This window comes from Carlito syrichta, unplaced genomic scaffold (assembly GCF_000164805.1).
Source record: "Carlito syrichta isolate Samal-C Ts95f unplaced genomic scaffold, Tarsius_syrichta-2.0.1 Scaffold92703, whole genome shotgun sequence".
Lineage (NCBI taxonomy): Eukaryota > Metazoa > Chordata > Mammalia > Primates > Tarsiidae > Carlito > Carlito syrichta.
The window spans coordinates 48,005-67,162 of record NW_007036799.1 but is presented as its reverse complement, the minus strand read 5'-3'; the positions used below and the strand labels follow the sequence as shown (position 1 = coordinate 67,162).

Below are 19,158 nucleotides of genomic sequence, written 5' to 3'. Positions count from 1 at the left end.
AGCAGACCTGCAGATTAGACTGTATCTCCAATCCATTCACCATCTCCTCCCAATTGTCTCTCACTACCACCTATACTGTTTTGTTTTGTATTGGTATATAATATTTGTACATATCTATGAGTACATGTGATATTTTATATGTGCATACAATGGGTAATGATCAAGTCAGGTTATTTAAAGTTTCTACTAACTTGAGCATTTATCATTTAGTTGTGCTGACATCATTACAAATATTCTCTTCTAGCTCTTTTCAAATATGTTTTTATTGTGAACTACATTCACCCTAATTTGCATAATACTATGAACTTTGGAACGTATTTCTTCCCTCTAAGTGTATGTTTGTACCCATTAAGTTGATCTTAATGAGGGTTGCAGAGGACTGCACATGCATCCATATTTATCCAAGGTTAATTTTAAATATATAAAGGCTATTACATGAAAGTTATGCCTCAGATAGTTTCTTCCATATAAAAACCACTTATAAAATTAATGAATGGTAGTTAGAAACATAGATAAACATATAAGAAATTTCAGAGACTCCTGATAGTTTGCCTGCAAGAGTTAGTTCTGATTGCCGCTATATTCTAAAGAAAACATGGGACAGTGTAGAATCCCCAAATGATCTTTTTATAAGAAAGGAATTCATCAAACCATGCCAGGTTTGCCAACGTCACTGCTGGAGTACGTTCAAGGAAGTGATTGGGTTCATGAGTGAGGAGAACAGTCCCAGACTTGGGATATTGTCAGAATGTACTCCTGGGCACATCACATAACTCTGCCTATATTTTTATTTAGTGTCACGCCTGAAAAATGAAGACAACACTGTAAAAACTATACAACATACATTCTGAGCAAACATTAAAATGACATGTGTTAATCTTTTTATCAAGAAAGTACATAGTAATAAATCGCATTTTTTTTCAAAATCTATCCTTGTCACCCAACTTCCCCAGGACCCTCCCATATGCTCTGAACCCTTCCCTTTTTGAGGTCTTCCAACCCAGAGCATGCTATATGTTCTTGTGGATCCCTTAGAGTTCAACACAGAAACAAGTAGGGAAGAGAAGAAGATTTCCCACAGGGATCTCACATGAGTAATTGTATGTGTGAATTATAAGTGAATTTAAGAAGGGTCAGTCTCTGTGGTTCACTGAGAAAGAGGCCAGGAAGGGAACATGATCAGCAAGCTGGAGACAAAGATGGACAAGTCCCCATGCCTTCTTGGTGAGGAGGGGCCTGTGGAAACCTGGTGTCTATCTAGGGGATTAACCACACTCACTGGCCTGCTACTGCCCCTCTCCCCAACTAGGTGATCAGTAGAGCAGCATCAACTGAAAAACTGAAAAGGTTTGCCTTCTCCTCCCAGGGCTCAAGGGTCTCCCCTTCCTGCAGGTGTGGTAACTCCAAGGACCCCAGAGTTGTCAATGAATTCCTCCAGTTGGGATATGTTATCAACCACATCCATGGACTCCAGCCCTGGTGATGTCTTCAGCAGCGACAGTGACAGCTCAGAGTCTTCACTGTTAATAGGACTCCCTCACTGGTGAAAGTGAGTCCCAGGGCCCAGCCTGGGTTTAGGGCAGAGATTCAGGTGCCACCTCTAGGTAGACACTGGGAAGCTGCATTGCAGACTTTGCACTGAGATGCAGAATCCGGAACCCAGTTCCAAACACCCGAGTCCTCCCAGCCCACATGCAGCTCCTGCTTACCCCAGGGAACATGTGGATCCCTCCACACATGCAGTTTACAGCTAAGATCTGGAGCTATTTCAATCAGACCAGAAGGCAGGTGGATGTATTAATGGGGGCATTTTTAGTGTGCTCTCCTGATCCTGAAATTTGAGAACTAAAAGCCTGTATCAGTCTCCCCTGGAAGTCCACCTGAACAGGTGAGAGAGGGACACAACTCTGCAAGAAATATTAACATGAGGGGTTGGAAGGGTTGGGGCTGATGGCAGACTCTGGTCCATGGGACCCTGACTCATCAAGTTCTCCTTCCTAGTTCCCCTAGTCCTAGATTAATTCCTACCTCTGCTTCTGGGGATACCGCTTTTCCTGGGTAGCCGGGGCTGTGCATCTGAATGTGCATCTGAAAGTGAGACCAGCTGGTCTTCTGGGGTCCTCCCCAACAGGTGGGCAATTCAGTGTCGGCTGCAAAGAAGGGCTGTGTCTAACACTTCAGGGGAGTCTGGACCCTCTTCAGGGATGTCTTCAGGTTCCAGATGCCAAGAAAAGAGGTGATTCTCTGTGTGTGTATGGTCCCTGTCCATGTGTACTGTGTTTGTTGTTGTTCTAGTTGACAAAGAGGCAGAATCAGATTTAGAATCAGTGTGGGGGGTGGGGGATGCTGCCTATGAGGTAGACATATGGAAGAAGAGGAAATTTCCCTCCCATTGCTGTAAACACCAGTCACAGTGTGTGTGTGCCCACATGTGTGGGGTGGGCTCTGAGTCTCATGACATTTAGTATACGTTCAGGACTTATCTGATCAGGTGTGTACCTAGAGGATCCTAAAGGAGAGAAGATTCTCCTCCAGATCCCAAGAAGCTCAGGTATCCCTGAGTGTGGACAGTTTCAGAGCATCTGGGGCTCCAGAGAAGGGGTTATCCAACCACAGGGTCTCTCTGGACAGCATGTTGGCTTAATAAAGGCGGTTGGGCTAGATCTCCAGTCTTGGGAACAGGAGAGCTTATTTTAAAGGCTCCAGTTGGGGAGACACACCTGCTTCCCAGTGTGACTGAAATAGCTCCAGACCTCAGCTAGAAGCTGATCTAGGGAGGATTTCAGGTGATCCCTGGTTTGGGGTTATTTCATGAGATGGTGTGAGCAGAATGTGGTGTCACTAAAGGAGAATTCTGAACCACTAAAGAAGAATTCTGAAACTGGGCTAGAGTTCCTCAGTGGAGAGGAACATGCTCTGTGAGCCCAGAGGGAACATCTGCAAGGCAGTTGCTGGGGTTCAGTGGGTACTCAGGACACACCCAGACTGAATCCAGTCCCAGAGCAGGTGCACAGGTTGGGGAGGGGTTCTGGGTCTTTCCCTTTCAAGGAAGTATTCTGTAATAAGAAGCTGATCAGGAAAGCTGAAGTTTGCACAAACACCCTGTTGGATTGGGAGCATTTATCAAATTCAGTGTTGTAATGAGAACCACACATAGAAGGGGGATTTATAACCCTTTTAGATATCTTAACAGAAAGCAACTCCAGGGATGGAAAAGTTTCTACACATATTTACCCAGAAATACAAGTACGTATGCACACAGTGAATGAGTGAAAATCGCGTGAAGCACACTGGTCACAAGAATACCACATCCAGATAACAATCCTGGAGGAGGGAGGGCCCACGTCCCCCATGGCCACCCAGACTCTGCAGCATCAGGCAGTTTCAGGCACCAGTCTCCTTGGCCCTCCTGTCCCACCTCCCTCTGAAACCAGCACCGGCGGCCTATTAGTCCGGGTTTGCAGCACGCAGGAGAAGCCCAGCCTTTGCTCCAACCTGCTCCTGAGTGGCTGGTTGCAGCGGCCTACCGGGTTGGGGGCCCGCCAGGCAGACCACAGTAGCAGCAGCAACATCAATGATGGAAGAATTGCACAGCTTCGACCCACGGCGGCAGGAGCTCCTAAAGGCCAAATTTCATGGAGTTGCGGTTAGTAAGGGGTCACTCAATAGTGAGTCTTCCAACCAAACCTTGTGCAGCATGGGATCCTTGAGTGATAAAGAAGTAGAGACTCCTGCAAAAAAGCAGAATGACCAGTGCAATCAGAAAAGAACAGTCAATCCATACAAAACTACCCAAGGGAAAGGAAATTCTAGGGGTCATAAAAACCGTGATTACTTCAAGTTTGCTGGGGGAAGCAGGCCAGGAACCAGCCCTGCATGAAGTTTTCCACCCTTTGCACGATCCTCACCTCTACATTCCTTATCTAATCCCTTATTGCAATAAGTGGATCATCCCCTCTACGACTTGGTTGGCAGCACTGCCAAGGAGGCAGCTGAGGAGCAGTCTCTGCTGCCCAACCTCGTGAAACTGGCGAAATCTGGGCTGAACACGAAGCAGTTTGCGCGGAGTGTAGCTGGCCTCTGCTTCACGTTGGTTTTCACTCAGTAGAGCAGTCCCTCTTCCACTGGATCTGACACCGTCTAGCTTTTCTGCACCTCCCAGAAATCTCAATCCAGCATAGACCGATGCAGTCTCATATCACAATAGAAAATAATATCTGCGTTAGAAAACAGTAAGACCTCATATCTAGAGAATAAGGAGGTGGGGATAGAAGACTTATTGAAAGCCAAATGTGTTTTGAGATGGCAGATTGGTGAACAGTAAAAGGTGCAAGAAAAATGCAAAGAGCAGCTAAATAGATGTGTGTCAATTAGCAAGATACTCCTTATAGAAAATTCAAAACAAGAAAGATGGTGTGTAGATATAAGAACACACAAAATCGCTTGTGAGGGCCACTTCACCACCTTCTGACACAGGTCTTCTTTTAATGAACAGTGGAGAGAAGGTTATGTGTTCCAGAACCTCATCTAGTAACAAGAAAGCTTAAATTCCCAAAGGGAATAGATAGAAAGACAAAGAAGGAAAATGCTAGCAAAGTGGAAACCTCCTGCTATGACCAGGACCTTCCAGCCACCAGCGAGCAAAGGAAGCCAAAGAGCAAGATGAATGTAGCTGAAATCAAAATGTGAATGTTAGGAGAACACTATGAGCAAGAAGAAATCTTCAAACTCAGATTAGGCCATCTTGAAAAGGAGAAATCAGAGATCCAGGCAGAGCTGGAAAGGCGAGAAAGGGTTAGAAATCTACATATCAGAGAACGAATACGGATACACAGTGGAGATAATGCACAACTTAAAGACCATCTGACACTTAATGACAGATATTTTTTATTACATCTCTTGAGTAGAGGAGGTTTCAGTGAAGTTTACCAGACCTTTTATATAACAGAACAAAGGTATGTAGCTGTGAAAATTCACTAGTTAAAGAAAACCCAGAGAGATGAGAAAAAGGAGAATTAACACCAGCATATGTGTATGGAATACCAGATATACAAGGAGCTGGACAAACTCCAGATAGAGAAGTTGTATGATTACTTCTCAATGGGCACTGATTCGTTCTGTGTTAGAATTCTGAGAGTGGAATGACCTGAACTTCTACCTGAAACAGCACAAGTTAATGTCAGAAAAAAAGCCCCAGTACATCATAATGCAGAGCATTAAAATACTTGAAATAAAACCTCTCATAATCCACTTGTCCTCAAACCAGGTAATATTACCTTAGCAAATGGGACAGCATGTAGAGAGGTAAAAATTACAGATTTTGGTCTTTCCAAGATCATGGACGACAGCAGGTACAACTCAGTCGGCAGCATACAGCTCACATCTCAGAATGCTGATACTTGCTGGTGTTTACTACCAGAGTGTTTTGTGGTTGGGAAGGAGCCAACAAAGATTCCAAATAAGGTTGACCTCTAGCCGGTGGGCATGATCTTCTAACAGTGTCTCTATAGAAGGAAGCCTTTCAGCCATAACCAGTCCCTGCAATTCGTTCGTCAGGAGAACACAATTTTGAAACCTACTGAGGTGCACTTCCTGCCAAAACTTGTGGTCATGCCTGAAGCCAAGGCATTCATCAGGTGAAGCCTGGCCTACCAGGAGGAGGACCCCATTGGTGTGCAGCAACTGGCCTGAACCCCCTACCTGCTGGCGAACATCTGCAAGTCGGTGACCTTGAGCACCTCCGCCAGAATGGCTGGAGCATCTACCACCAGAGGATTCAACAACAGCCCCTCAAATCAATGGCCATCGGGCAGCAGACTGTCAGGCACACAGTGACCAGAGGGCTTTCTGCCGGCACATGGCAGGGCCACAAGGCATCTGATCGTGTACCTGATGGTCATCCCCCTGCTTTCCATCTATTGACCATGGTGGCATTGACTCTCTAGGGGGCCTCGGACCGAGCTCAGCCTTGCAGGTAGCCTTGCCCGAGCTCTGGTAGTAACAGCAACCAAGAGGCTGCTCTGAGAGAGGAAAATTCAGAGAAAAACTGGTTCCATGTACTGTGATCTTGAGCCATGCAGACTCGGGTGTCCTTGATGCAGTGCTTCAGATGAAGAATGTGGACTTGAAATACAGACTGGGCTAGTCCATTGTCTATATTCAAACTTGTTCTTTTGGTTTAGTAAAGTTTAGATGACATTTGAAAACCTTGTAGCACACAGGCTTTGATATTTGACTTTGGAGGAAAAAAGTTGCTATTGACCTTTACATACACTTTAGTTCATTTTTAATTCCTGAATACTTTCAATTTTTAAAAACATGCAGTGCCCCCATTTTATTTTGGCAAAACTCACTTGGTTGTAATGAGAAACCCAGGTCAGAAGTGCATGTCAGAGTCCATTTCAGTCAGAGGCACAGGCTCCTTGGCCTCCTGCAGTATCCATGGCCACGTGAGGGCAGGTTCCACGTGGAAAGGATGAGGTGGAGGTTGTGATGGAGGTTCTAGGCCTCAACTCTTGTCTCAATTGAACACTTGAACGTTGTCCCTTTTAATTTTTTGAAGTCCTTTTTTTTCTTTTTTAATAACAGTTCATCTGCCCCTCAAAAAGCCTAGAAATGGGCAGGTCACCTCTGAGCCATTCTAATGAGGGCTCAAAAGTGAGGAATGTGCCCTCTGAGGGCTTGTTCTTCAGTGGGAGGAGGTTGGTCCACATAGATTTCAGGATGTGCAGGGGACACTATCCTCAAACAGAATTAGGACACGGACCTCAGCGTTCCTCAGTTGCATGATTTATTTGTCTTCTCTTTCTCATGCTGGTTCACTTCTAGGCCAAGGCTATGAAATACCCTGCTTTTGAATATGTGAATTGCTTGAGTACTATTGAGGTACATGTAAGCATGTCTGTGTCCTGAGAGCATCACATTCCTCCTCTAGGGAAGCCCCTGAGAGCACAGTTCCTCACAATGACCTGGAGATGGAGGATCCTCTTCTTGGTGACTGCAGCTGCAGGTTAGGGACTCCTCAGTCCCAAAGGCTGAGGAAAGGTGAAGACCAGTCAAGGAGAATTTCACCAACTCCTGTGTCTTCTCCATGGTGCTCATTCCCAGGTCCACCTGGTACAGTCTGGGGCTGCTGTGAGGAAGCCTGGGGCCTCAGTGTAGGTCACCTGCAAGACTTCCGTGTACACTTTGACAAGCTACCATATATGCTGGGTGCGATAGGCCCCCAGACAAGGACTTGATTGGATGGGGCGAGTCAAGTCATACAATGGTAACACAAAATATGTGCTGAAGTTCCAGGGCAGTATCTTCATGATCAGTGACATGCTTGTAAGCACAGACTAAATGGAGCTGAGCAGTCTGACCCCTGAAGACACAGTGTGTATTACTATGCAAGAGACAGTTTGAAAACCCATGTCCTTAGAGCCCATATGTGAAGGTCAGTGTTCCAGACATGAGTGTTGGGGTTGCTCCATCTTAGTCCAGGGCTCATTGGGGTTCTCTCTGCCTACTGGCGTTCTTTCCCAAGTGGAGGTGCAGAAGTCAGACTCAAAACTGTTGAAGTCTTTGGAAAACGTCTCTCTCACCTGCAGTGTCTCTAGTTTCAACTTCTTCCATGGTTCCTGATGGCACTGGATCCACCAGTCCTAAGTGAAAGAACTTGAGTGGATTGAACAGATTTATCATAGTGGGAGCACTTACTACAATCTGTCCCTCAAGTACTGAATCCCACTACTACCAATCCTTTTATTATAGGATTATAAGGATGGGGCTGGACGCCACATCAATTAAAGTATCTGATCTCCTTTTTTTTAATGTGGGATAAAAATTAGGGTTATGTACACATGTGGTCATCATACAAATAAAGTGTGGGTACCGTTAGTGATGGTGTGTCTTCCCCCCCTTGTCAGTGTCCCATTATTGCCAATCCCTTTATTATGGTATTATGATAAATGTTCACAGTCCTCTTATGAGTGAGTACATGTGGTACTCAGACCTTTGTTTCTGTGGTAAATCGCTGAGTATTATGGATCTAATTCCATCCAGGTTGCTACAGTGTTCATAATTTTGTTTTTCTTTATGGCTGCATAATATTTCATCTTTTATGTATCCAGTCTACTTTCAATGGTCAGCACATTTGGTTCCATGTTTTTACTATCGTGAATAATCCTGCACTAAACCTGCATGTGCAATTATCTTTATTATAGAGAAATTTGAGCTCCTCTTGGTATATTCCCAGAAGAAGGATTTCTGGGTCATATACAAGATGGATTTTCAGATTTTTTAGAAATCACCAGTTTTCCCAGAGATTGTACTAGTTTAAATTCCTACCAACAGTGTGAAAGTATTCCCTTTTCCCCACATCCTCTCCAGTATTTGTAGTTTTTTTGTGTTATTGATAATAGCCATCCTGACTGGCGTTAAATGATATCTTAGTGTGACAATTAGTGACGCTGAGCATTTTTTTCATGTATCTGTTAGCTCTTCATATGTCTTCTCTGAGAAGTATCTATTCATAACTTTTTCCCATTTTTAATTCAGTTGTTTGTTTTTTCCTGTTGGCACATTTGTGTTCCTTGTACATTCTAGATGTTAGGTCTTTGTCAGGTATGTAGTTGGCAAATTTTTTTTTCCCATTCCGTGGACTGTCTCCCTACACTTTTGATGTTTTCTTATGCTCTGCAGAAGCTTTTCAGTTTGATGAGGTCCCACTTGTCTATATTATCTTTTATGGTATTCGCTATTGGAGAGTGTATCAGGACTTGTTTACCTATTCCAATTTCCATAAGGGTGTTTCCTACATTTTCTTCTAGGATTTTTATATTTTGTGGTTTTACATATAGGTGTTTGATCCATTTAGAGTTGATTTTTTGTGTATGGTGATTGTTTGGGATCTTGTTTCAGTCTTCTGTATGTAGCTAACCAGTTCTCCCAGCACCATTTACTGAATAAGTTTTCTTCTCCCCATTGGTTGTTGGTGGAGGCTTTGTTGAAGATGAGTTGGTTGAATAATTGAGGTCTTTTTTCTGGAATCTCTTTTCTGTTCCATTGGTTTAAATACCAATTCTGGTGCCAATACCAGGATGTTTTGTATATTATAGCCTTATAGTAGAGTTTGAAATCTGGAAGTGTGTTATGTCTGGCTTTGTTTCATTTGCTAAGAAATGTTTTGGCCCTTCATGGTCTTTTACTTTTCCATATGAATTTCTGTATTTTCATTTCCAAGTATGAGAGGAATGATGTAAAATAATTTAACAGGTAATGTGTTAAATAAGTAGATTGCCTTTGGTAGGATGGACATCTTAACAATGTCAATTCCTTCAATACAGGAGAATGGGATATTTTATCATTTGCTTGTGTCTTCTTGGAATTCTTTCAGTAGTGGTTTGTAGTTGTCATTGTAAAGTTCTTTTGCATCTTTGGTTTGGCAGATGCCAAGGTATTTTTTTGTGTATGGTTATTGTGAGTGGGATTGTGCTTTCTATTTGGTTTTCTGTCTGTTTATTTTTGGTGTATAAGAATTCCACTGTCTTTTGCACAATTATTTTATAACCCAGACTTTGCCAAAGTCCTTTATCAATGCGAGGAGGTTTTGGACAGAATTTCTTGGGTTTGCAAGGTATAGGATAATGTCATCTGCAAAGAGGGGTAACTTAACTACCTCTTTTCCTGTTTGGAAACTTTTGATTTCCTTCTCTTGTGTAATTGTTCTAGCCAGGTTTTCCAATACAATGTTGAACAGGAGAGGTGAGAGTGGGCAGCCTGGGCTTGTTCCATTTTTCAGGGGAAAAGCTTCCAATTTCTGTCCGTTTAGCAGTATGCTGGCAGAGGGTTTATCATAAATGTCTCTCTTACTATTTTGAGGTATGTTCCATCTATGCCGAGGCGATCAAGTGTTTTCATCAAAAAGGAATCCTTGATTGTATCAAAAGTTTTTCTGCATCAAGTGATATAATCATATAATTCTTGTTTTTACATCTGTTGAGATATTTAACTATGTTTATTTTCTTGCAAATATTGCACAAGCCCTGCATCCTAGGGATGAAGCCTACCTGGTCATGGTGGATGATGTTTGAGATATGTTGTTGGATCCGGTTTGCTAGAATCTTATTGAGAATTTCTGTTGTATGTTCATCAGGGATATTGACTTATAGTTTTCTCTCAGGGATATTGTCCTGTAGTTTGCCTGTTTTTGGTATCAATGTGATGTTATCTTCATAAAATGATTTGGAGAGAATTTTATCCTTCTAAATTGTCTGGATTACTTTTAGTAGGATAGATATGAGCTCTTCCTTGTATTTTTGTAGAATTCTGCTCAAACATCATGTGGTCCAGGACTTTTTGGCGGGTAGTTTTCTGATGACAAAGTAAATTTTCTGAGTAGTTATTGATGTATGTAGTGTCTCAATTTCTTCATGTTTTAAACTTGGGAGTTTGTATGCTGTCAGCGAATTCTTCATTTCACTTAGGTTTTTGAGTTTAAGGAACCTCAACTCAAACCAGGCCAAATTGGGACCAAAGGGAGACTCAAACTTTATATGTACAATATCCACTTCTATACCTATTCTTGCATTGTACCACACATCATTAAAATAAAATATTTTAAAAAATTAAAATGAAAAAAATAGTTAAGTCACCATTTCATTGGTCACATCCATGAGCCAATTATCCCTACAGCTGCACTCTGTGACTTCAGAGGACACAGCCATTTATACTGTGTAAGAAACATGATAAGGGGACCTCAGTGTGAACCTACATGCAAATCATCTAGAGGAGCAGCAGGAGAGATATGAGTGTAGATAATACTCCTGACCTCCAGGGAGCAATCAGGACACACAATGCCCAGTTCAGCAACAAGTGCTGGGAGAGAACAGAAATATGCTTCCTTCGCTGAACAGTGGTTTTGTTTCCCCACCAAATCATGTCTGCAGGGCATCTTGTAATTAATTATTTAAAACTCCACTTTCTCACATTCTTGCTGAAGACCAGAAAGAAGAAGGAAATTTCTCAAATTTTGTGATGCTGTCTGTCCCTAGAGGTTTTCCATTATCCTATTTCTCCCTGCTTCTTGAATTTAGAGTCGAGGTAATGTCCTCAGAGACCAACCACTGTCCTTCACAGGACACTTTGCCTTTGATGTCTGGGAAATTCTGGGAACCTGAGGACACGTTCATTTCATTCTCTCTTCCCTCACCTCACCCAGGGCTAGGTGTCTTGGATTTAAGACAGAACTATTGTATCTTGGATTTAAGAAGTAAGCTTCCTATTCTAGGTGTGAATAACCAGGACAGCTGCTTGTTCCAGTCCAGGGGTGGAGGCATCCTTCAGAACATGACAGCACTTACGAAATAATCAGTTTGCACCAATTGTACTTTCAGAATTTCAGGTTATTCAGAAGTAAATTTAAATTGTTGAGTTTTTCTCTAACGTGTCCTGCTTAGTTGATCCCTTGTGTTCTTGCATGCTCAGTTATGTTAGTCCAGATGTCACTTATATGCAGTAAGATAAAATTCCTACTTCACGTAATATGTCAAAGATGATCTCTCAGGGTCCTCTTGTATTTTGATCCAACATGTAGAGATCTTCAAAGGCATTACTCCTATCTGTACATCAAGAAATATCTGGTTATCTATAAAACAATGATTTCATGAGCAAATCAAAAACTGTAATTATAGAAAGACACATTATCCAAAAAATAGAGTGACAGGCAAATCCAGAAATGCAGTAGAGTCCTACTCACCTGGGACAGCAACTTCTGGGGGCTCAACAGTTTGTGACACAGGGTAATGGCTATGAATGTCAACAGGACAGGGAAGGATGAGAACTTTGGAGGTCCCCATGCCCCACACTCTAGTAACTTTCACTCCAGTAACCTACAAGTTCTTAAGATCACTGTGCAAATAGATATCCTAATAGCTCTGAAATATGTAGGAATAATCTCTAAGAAATACACCTAGAGACTTCCCCAGACCAACCACCTAGTGGAAGGATTTGTATAATTCTATTACATGTAATAATTATTTCCCACTGCAGTCTTCTTCCTAGCTTCCTTTATCATGAAAATAAATGAATTTAGCCATAGGATAAGATTCCAGAAAATAGTTTTTTAATGCTGAAGCCAGGGATTAGAACAGAGAAATTTTGAAAATTACCTCTTCATCTGGAAACACTGTAAAGGCCACAGCTCAGAAGAAGAAGCTCAAAATACCACTGGAATTCAATTGTGAAAACCTATCATGATCCTCAAACCCACCCATTATCTTCTATCAATATAATTAATCTGCATTAAAAATTAATGTGTGGCAATGCATAGACTCTATCTGAGAAGAAGGACTTAGAGAAATCCAAAGGAAACAAAGGTAAATGTCAAGCACAGGAGAGCACTTTGAAACCTCTGGCAAAAACAACTTTCACACCAAAGTTAGGACACTCTCTCATTGACCTCAGATTTATTTATCATGAGGTATTTTCAGGGTTCCTATGGGAGAATAGTTCAGCCAAATGTGTATCCACTTTATCCTGTATTATTTAGGTCTGTTTTCCTAAGAAAGCCACATACCCAGGCCTACTGTCAGTATGAAGAGCATATCCAATGGGATAGGTACTAGGTAGAAGGAAAATCAGGGGCTTATTTGTTCAAAAACTATCTACAGTGAGTAAGTGAGTGAATAAGTGTGTGTGTGTGTGTGTGTGTGTGTGTGTGTGTGTTTAGCATATGCGCTGTGAGCCATTGGAGTCTGTCCCGAAGGTACTATCTGAAGCAAACTTTAACCACATAATTCTTTATTTATTTTCTGTTTTAAAACTTTTTATGCTTTTCAATTCTTTTTTTTAACTTTAACTTTTTTATTTAAAATTGAGGGTACATTTCAGGGTGAGGTATACAAATTATCTTTTAATACTTTTCATTATAACAAAAATACATGTTTGGTGCTAGTCCTTAACACCTGCTACAATTTAATATCAGTTGCGCTATATTACACCTTTATTTAACATCTACTTTTTGAAATGTGACAGAATTTTCCATTTATAGTGATGTAAAGTACATTTCTGAGTGTTTTTCAAATGTACAACAGATATTTGCAAAACAAAACAGAGAACAGAAACTGGTAAATGAGTATGCAAAGCTGAGCCTAATTGACTGACAAGTGCTCTCACTGAGAAGATACTGGTAAAATCAGTGTATTTACATATATAGCTTTCCCTTGCTATCTACTCCTGTCGAAGTCAAAACCCTATATAAAATAGCAGGATGTTAGCAAACAACCTATGTACATCCGCCTATATAATTTGATTTATCTCTAAATTTCTTATAATAATACCCAATACAATGTAAATGTTATATAAATAGTTGTTAGACAGTATTGATTATTTAAATTTTTATTGTTGTGTCATCATTGTTTTGAGTTGGGCGAGGTCTTACTATGTTGTCCTGACTGGTCTCAAAATCCAGGCTCAAGCAATCCTCCTGCCTTGATCACCCAAAGTGCTGCAATTACTGGTGTGAGCCACTGTACCTGGCCTGTTGTATTTTTTTCAGTCCTCCTTTCCTGTATATCTTTGATGGCATTTGGTTGACCCCATGTTTTCAGTACCCACTAATATAGAAAGCTAACTGTACATACCTTGTAGAGCCCCAATATGACCAAAACTCACGAGGCATTAAGTATGAGGAAAGGAGAAGGGGTGTATATTGCATTTAAGGCTGAAAACAAAAGTTCTGGTCAGCAAGATCAAGATATGGATCCCTAGTTTTCATAAGCCTTGAGATAGTAACTAATCCTTAAACAAAGGACTCCATTTTAACCATATAATTCGAAAGAAGATAAAGGGATCCCCCAGATTCCCCAAAAGGTTCTAGACTCACTGTTTGGTTAACTGTACCAGTGCATCTGGCATCCTCTGGGAAGGGGATACTGATTTGTTTAAGAAAAATCTTACGTGGGGTCACAATACAGAGAATTCTCTGAGTTTCATGAGGACAATTTACTATTTCACAAGATAATGTGAGGCACATATGGTGTCCACAAAGGATCATTCTGAATGCCAACAGTTTTTCTTGCTAGAGAGAAGATGTGCTGTAAGTCCAGATAAAAAACTCCTTGCAGGGTGGGATCTGGGCAGCAAGGAGTGCATAGGATCCAACCAGTATAGGCTTCAGCTCTGGAGAAGGTACACAGAAGTCTGTAGGAAGGTGGTGGAGAGGCTTCATCTTCAGGGCCTGAATCATCTTTACTTCAAAACAGAATGCCATAAAAAGGTAAAATAAAAATTTAGTAAAGAATACTGGTGTGACTTTAAGAATCCTATTCTACTTTAACAGTGATTGAAACCAAGATATCAGTGAGAACCATATATTAAATAAACATGACTATACTTTTTGAAATATTAAGTTATAATGATAACATTAATGGTTTAATTAATTCAATGTGTGCAAATAACAGGACACACACAGATTTTAGTAGGTAGAATTGCTGAGGGAATAACTCAAAAAAGGTTGTGTGACTTTGTGCCATTCGAACATGGGATTGCTCTGAGGACAAGTCCTGTGGACGTTTGATTCTTTGTGCATCAGTTCCAGTCATAGCATTCTGGGCATGCCAGCAGGCACACATCATTAAACGTGTATTAGGTCTTGGATGTCAGCATCCACTGCCACATGATTCATGTGTCATGTATCTTCTCTATCTCATGCTGGATCAAGTGCTGAACTATAAAATGTCCTATCCAATGAATATGCAAAAGGTCTGAGTTCCACTGAGGTAAATACATATCACCAACCAACCTCATCCTCCCCATAGATAAACTTCTACAAAACAATTATTCACTGTGGACTGGAGCTGGAGGATCATATTCTTGGTGGCAACAGATACAGGTAAGGGGTTTCTTTGTTCCATGACTAAGGAGTGATCTAGGCCAGTCCAAGAGGATTTCATCCACTCCTGTCTTCTCTCCACAGGTGTCCACTCCCAAGGCCGGCTGGTACAGTGTTGGGCTGAGGTTAGTAAACCTGGAACCTCCGTGTAGGTCTCCTGCAAGGCTTCTGAATTCACCTTTACTGACTACTGTATATACTGATGTGATAGGTCCCTGGACAAGGCCTTGAGTGGATGGCAAGGGTCTACACAAATACTGGTAGCACAAACTACTCACAGAAGTTCCAGGGCAGTGTCACAATTTCCATGGAGATGTCAACAAGCATAGCCTGCATGGAGCTGAGCAGTTTGAGCCCTTAGGACATGACCATGTATTACTATGCAAAAAACATAGTGTAAAAACCCTCACCCTGTGAGTATCAGAAACACTGACAGAGAAGGCAACTATTTTGGGCTGGGTTGAATACAAGGATTATAAGGTGGAATGTTGTTTAGAAAATAATGTTATGTAAGGTTGTATAAATTAAGATAGAAACATATATAGACTCTAATTATATAAGAAATATTCCATTAAATGACCCCCTTATTAGCAAAATTTACAGACTGGAAACAGCAAAAATATTTATACAAACATTCCTATGCAAATATCTGTGGGTCCATGAGTTTTCAAACCTGCTTGATAAATAAATTGATAAATAAACAGTACTTAATTACATGGTAGGTGTGAGTATGATTATTAAGAAATTTCTTAATATATTCCAAAAAATCTCTGTTCTTACTTTATTATGAAATGTTAACACAGTTTTGCCATCATAGCAATATTGAGCACACAATATGGAGCATTCCCGTACACCCCTACCTCACACGTCAGCCTTTTCCATTATCAGCATTCTTCACCAGTATCCTAAATATGTCACAGTAGATGTCCTGACATCGACATATAAGTTATTTGCTTTCTAAGGTTCCCTTGACATGAAGAATCCTATATTATTTGAAAATACCAATGGTTCTTCAAGTGGGAAATATGCCAGTTAGAGACAAAATGAGTGGGGCTATTCTTAGTTGCACTTTTCTTCCAGGACTCATAAAATGTATTTTGATTTAGAGCTCATATGAGTCCTGGTTTACTATGTCCCTTCCCAGAGGATAAACTCTCCAGTCATTTTGAGGCAAGTCCAGGTCCCTAAAAGACAAGAGCTTCTGGTGAATCCCATGATGACTCTCCTTTAGGATAAGAGAAGATGTTGACCATAAATGATCTTATTTAAAAAAAATTTTTTTTAGTTGGAGTCTCACTCTGTCACCCAGACTGGAGTGCAGTGGCCGCTCCCAGCCACTGCAGCCTTGACCTGCTGGGTTCTGGCGATCCGTCTGCCTCAGCCTTCCAAGTAGCTGGAATTACAGGCATGCGCTACCACACCCGACTGATTTTTTGATTTATTGTAGAGATGAGGTCTCACTGCCCAGGCAGGTCTCGAACACGTGGGCTCAGGCAATCCACTCACCCTAGCCTCCCAAAGGCACGGGATTACAGGCTGAGCCACCGAGCCCAGCTATGATGCTATTTATGATGTCCTTTCATTGAATCAGATGCACTGAAAGCTTGTGGGATGTTGCTGTGGATGGGGCTCTTTGAACAAGTAAGGCAAACACATTGATGGGTTTGGGCAGGAACAATAGGTTCTCCCTACTAAGTGGGCAGCCACCTTAAAGATACATTCTCAAGGGCCCAAACTGGCCTCCTTTGCTGACTGCATGTTAGCCAGAGGTTAGAGCAGTAGTAGACTTGGAGGGGAAAAACCCCAGTGAAATCACTGGTTATGGTGGAGCTTGTACTCTACCATATAAGCAATTCCATCTGCTTGATTGTTGGAGCCAGATTCTTGATAGATGCACTTCAGAAGATAACAAAATCCACACAAACGTCCTCCCAAATAGTTACCCAATACTACTCATGAATAAATAACCTGTGTTCCAAAACAAGATTGGTATGTTCAGGGATAAAAAGAACTTAAGTACATCTTATGTCAACACTGCCAAATTCCATGTGTGACAATTGGAGCATTAAAATCGAAGTGATTAACAAGTAAATGAATGCCACGGATGGTCTAGACAATGGGCTACGCTTAAGTCACTGCATATGTGGAGGAGAGGACTCATCTCCTCATGCAGGTTTTTGTTTCAGGAACTGTGCCAGAGACTCTCAGATGATCTCAGAGCATCCTGAGAATAACCTCCATAGTCATAGCTGTGGGAAGTATTGCTAAATTGACAAAAAAAAAAAGAACTATAAAAGCTCACTCTATTACCAGTTTAGTTAAAATGCATTTATAAATTCTGTCTGATGCATAAATGGCAAAATACAGCAGAGGATTTCCTGCAATCTACCCATATATATTGTAAGCATACATCTGAGTTTCTTCTTTCATGGGGAATTCATTTGCATTAAACATCTTTTTGTGGGTGACATCCACCAGCATTTATCTCCTCTTGCACATTCCCGTGCTTCTGGGTTATATGTTCTCAGTGGAATAAGGTAAGACAAGGCGATGTATTCAATAATCTGTATTCTTGTATTTCTCTTCTTTTCAAACAATAAGATGTGAGTGCAACACAGTCCAAAGTCTTCGATGGGCAAAAAGTAGCAAATGCAAGCATGAGGTTTTATTACATAATGCATCCCAGGGCCACCAAAAGAGTCACCATCACCTCTTCAGTTATGTCCCAAACATCTCATCTGTGAGTTTATTAACAGCCTTCCTCAACTAACTTACTGGAAAAACAGTGATTCCACCTTCCATTCAGATGCAATCCACCTATTGTTTCTATTTAAAAACCTGATACTAAGTGATCTATCACAGAAACAAAGAACTGAGTATCACATGTCCTCACTCATAAGCGGGTCTTGAACTATTAGCGAAATACTATAAGAAAAGTATTGGCAGGATCTGGAAACTGCCGGCAGTGGGGTAGGGGGTGGGGGGAACCAGGATTGGCAGTAGTAGGAAACTGCCAGAGGAAGGAGGACACACCTCATCAACAAGGATTACTGCATAATGAACATTTGTATACCTAACCCTGAATTGTACCCTACATCTTTAAAATAAAACATTAAAACAACAACAACAGCAAAATAAATAAAAATAAAACAAAACAAAAAAATCTTCTGAAAACCTAGGGTGGAATATATTGTATTTCTCCTGGTCTTACAAGTTTAATTGTCTCTTTACCTGCTTCTAATTCGTGGTTTACACCATCAACTCTACAAACGACTCACACTTTTAAAAGTAACAATTTCAATGTCAAATACAAATATTAATTTCCCCATCTTATTTCATATCATCTCTTACAGCTTTGGTTCTCACTGGCCACTTTCAACATGTACAGATATTTTCTTCATTTCTTTGGTCATCAATGCTTCCGTATATATGGTCATTTCAATGATTCCCAATATTTAATTTTATAAATTCTGGAGCTGATAAAATTAAATATTTAGTCAATATTCTAGTGGAAATATAATTAAGTCCAATTATTCTAGTCAGGTTATTGCTGTTATTTAAAAAATGCCCAAACTCTGTGATAGATAATGAATGAGAACATATTGGCTCATACTGGCTCTTCCTAGAGCTGGGAAGGCCAAGGCACAACTCTCACATCTGGTGAGAACCTTAGTGCTAAGGTATTCCAGGTGAATGTGGGAATAGAGGCAAAAGAGCTCTGAAATCACCCATTAATAGTGGTAATAGTCCTGTTTTTAATGCAGTACATTCAGGGCACTATCACCTCTATATGCCCCACCATTCAACATTGTCACAGTGGAACCCAAATTCTATCCTGAGTTTTTGAGGGAACCAATATTCAAATAATGTCAACAACTGAATGTATTAATATTTAAATTGAACCTACAACTCCAAGAAATGGATAGAAATTCTGTTGCATCAGAAGGTCCTTGGAGATCATAGTTCAATAGATCTTGAGCAATTTATCTAATACTGACATTCAATTTAAGGTGTCATGTCTGTGCATGAACTATGGAATATGACTAAGCTGCTTTTCCACTGTCTGACGTTATATCAATAATTCAGTGCCTCAGCTGGGAGTGATAGATATCACACATATTGATAAATTATGTCAATTCATGAGCTCACCTGTCAGCCATTTGAAATCAATTTGATTTTTTTCCATTATTTTTAAAGATGTGGGATATATTTTAGGATTAGGTATACAAATGTTCATTATGCAAGCACCCTTGTTGGAGAGGTGTGCCCTCCTCTCCCCTGGC

General features: G+C 41.0%; 1 pseudogene; it reads left to right on the top strand.

Annotated features, from left to right (window-relative positions):
* The first annotated feature begins 3,565 nt into the window (after nucleotides 1-3,565).
* Nucleotides 3,566-5,835, top strand: LOC103263148 (annotated as a pseudogene).
* The last annotated feature ends 13,323 nt before the right edge of the window (nucleotides 5,836-19,158 follow it).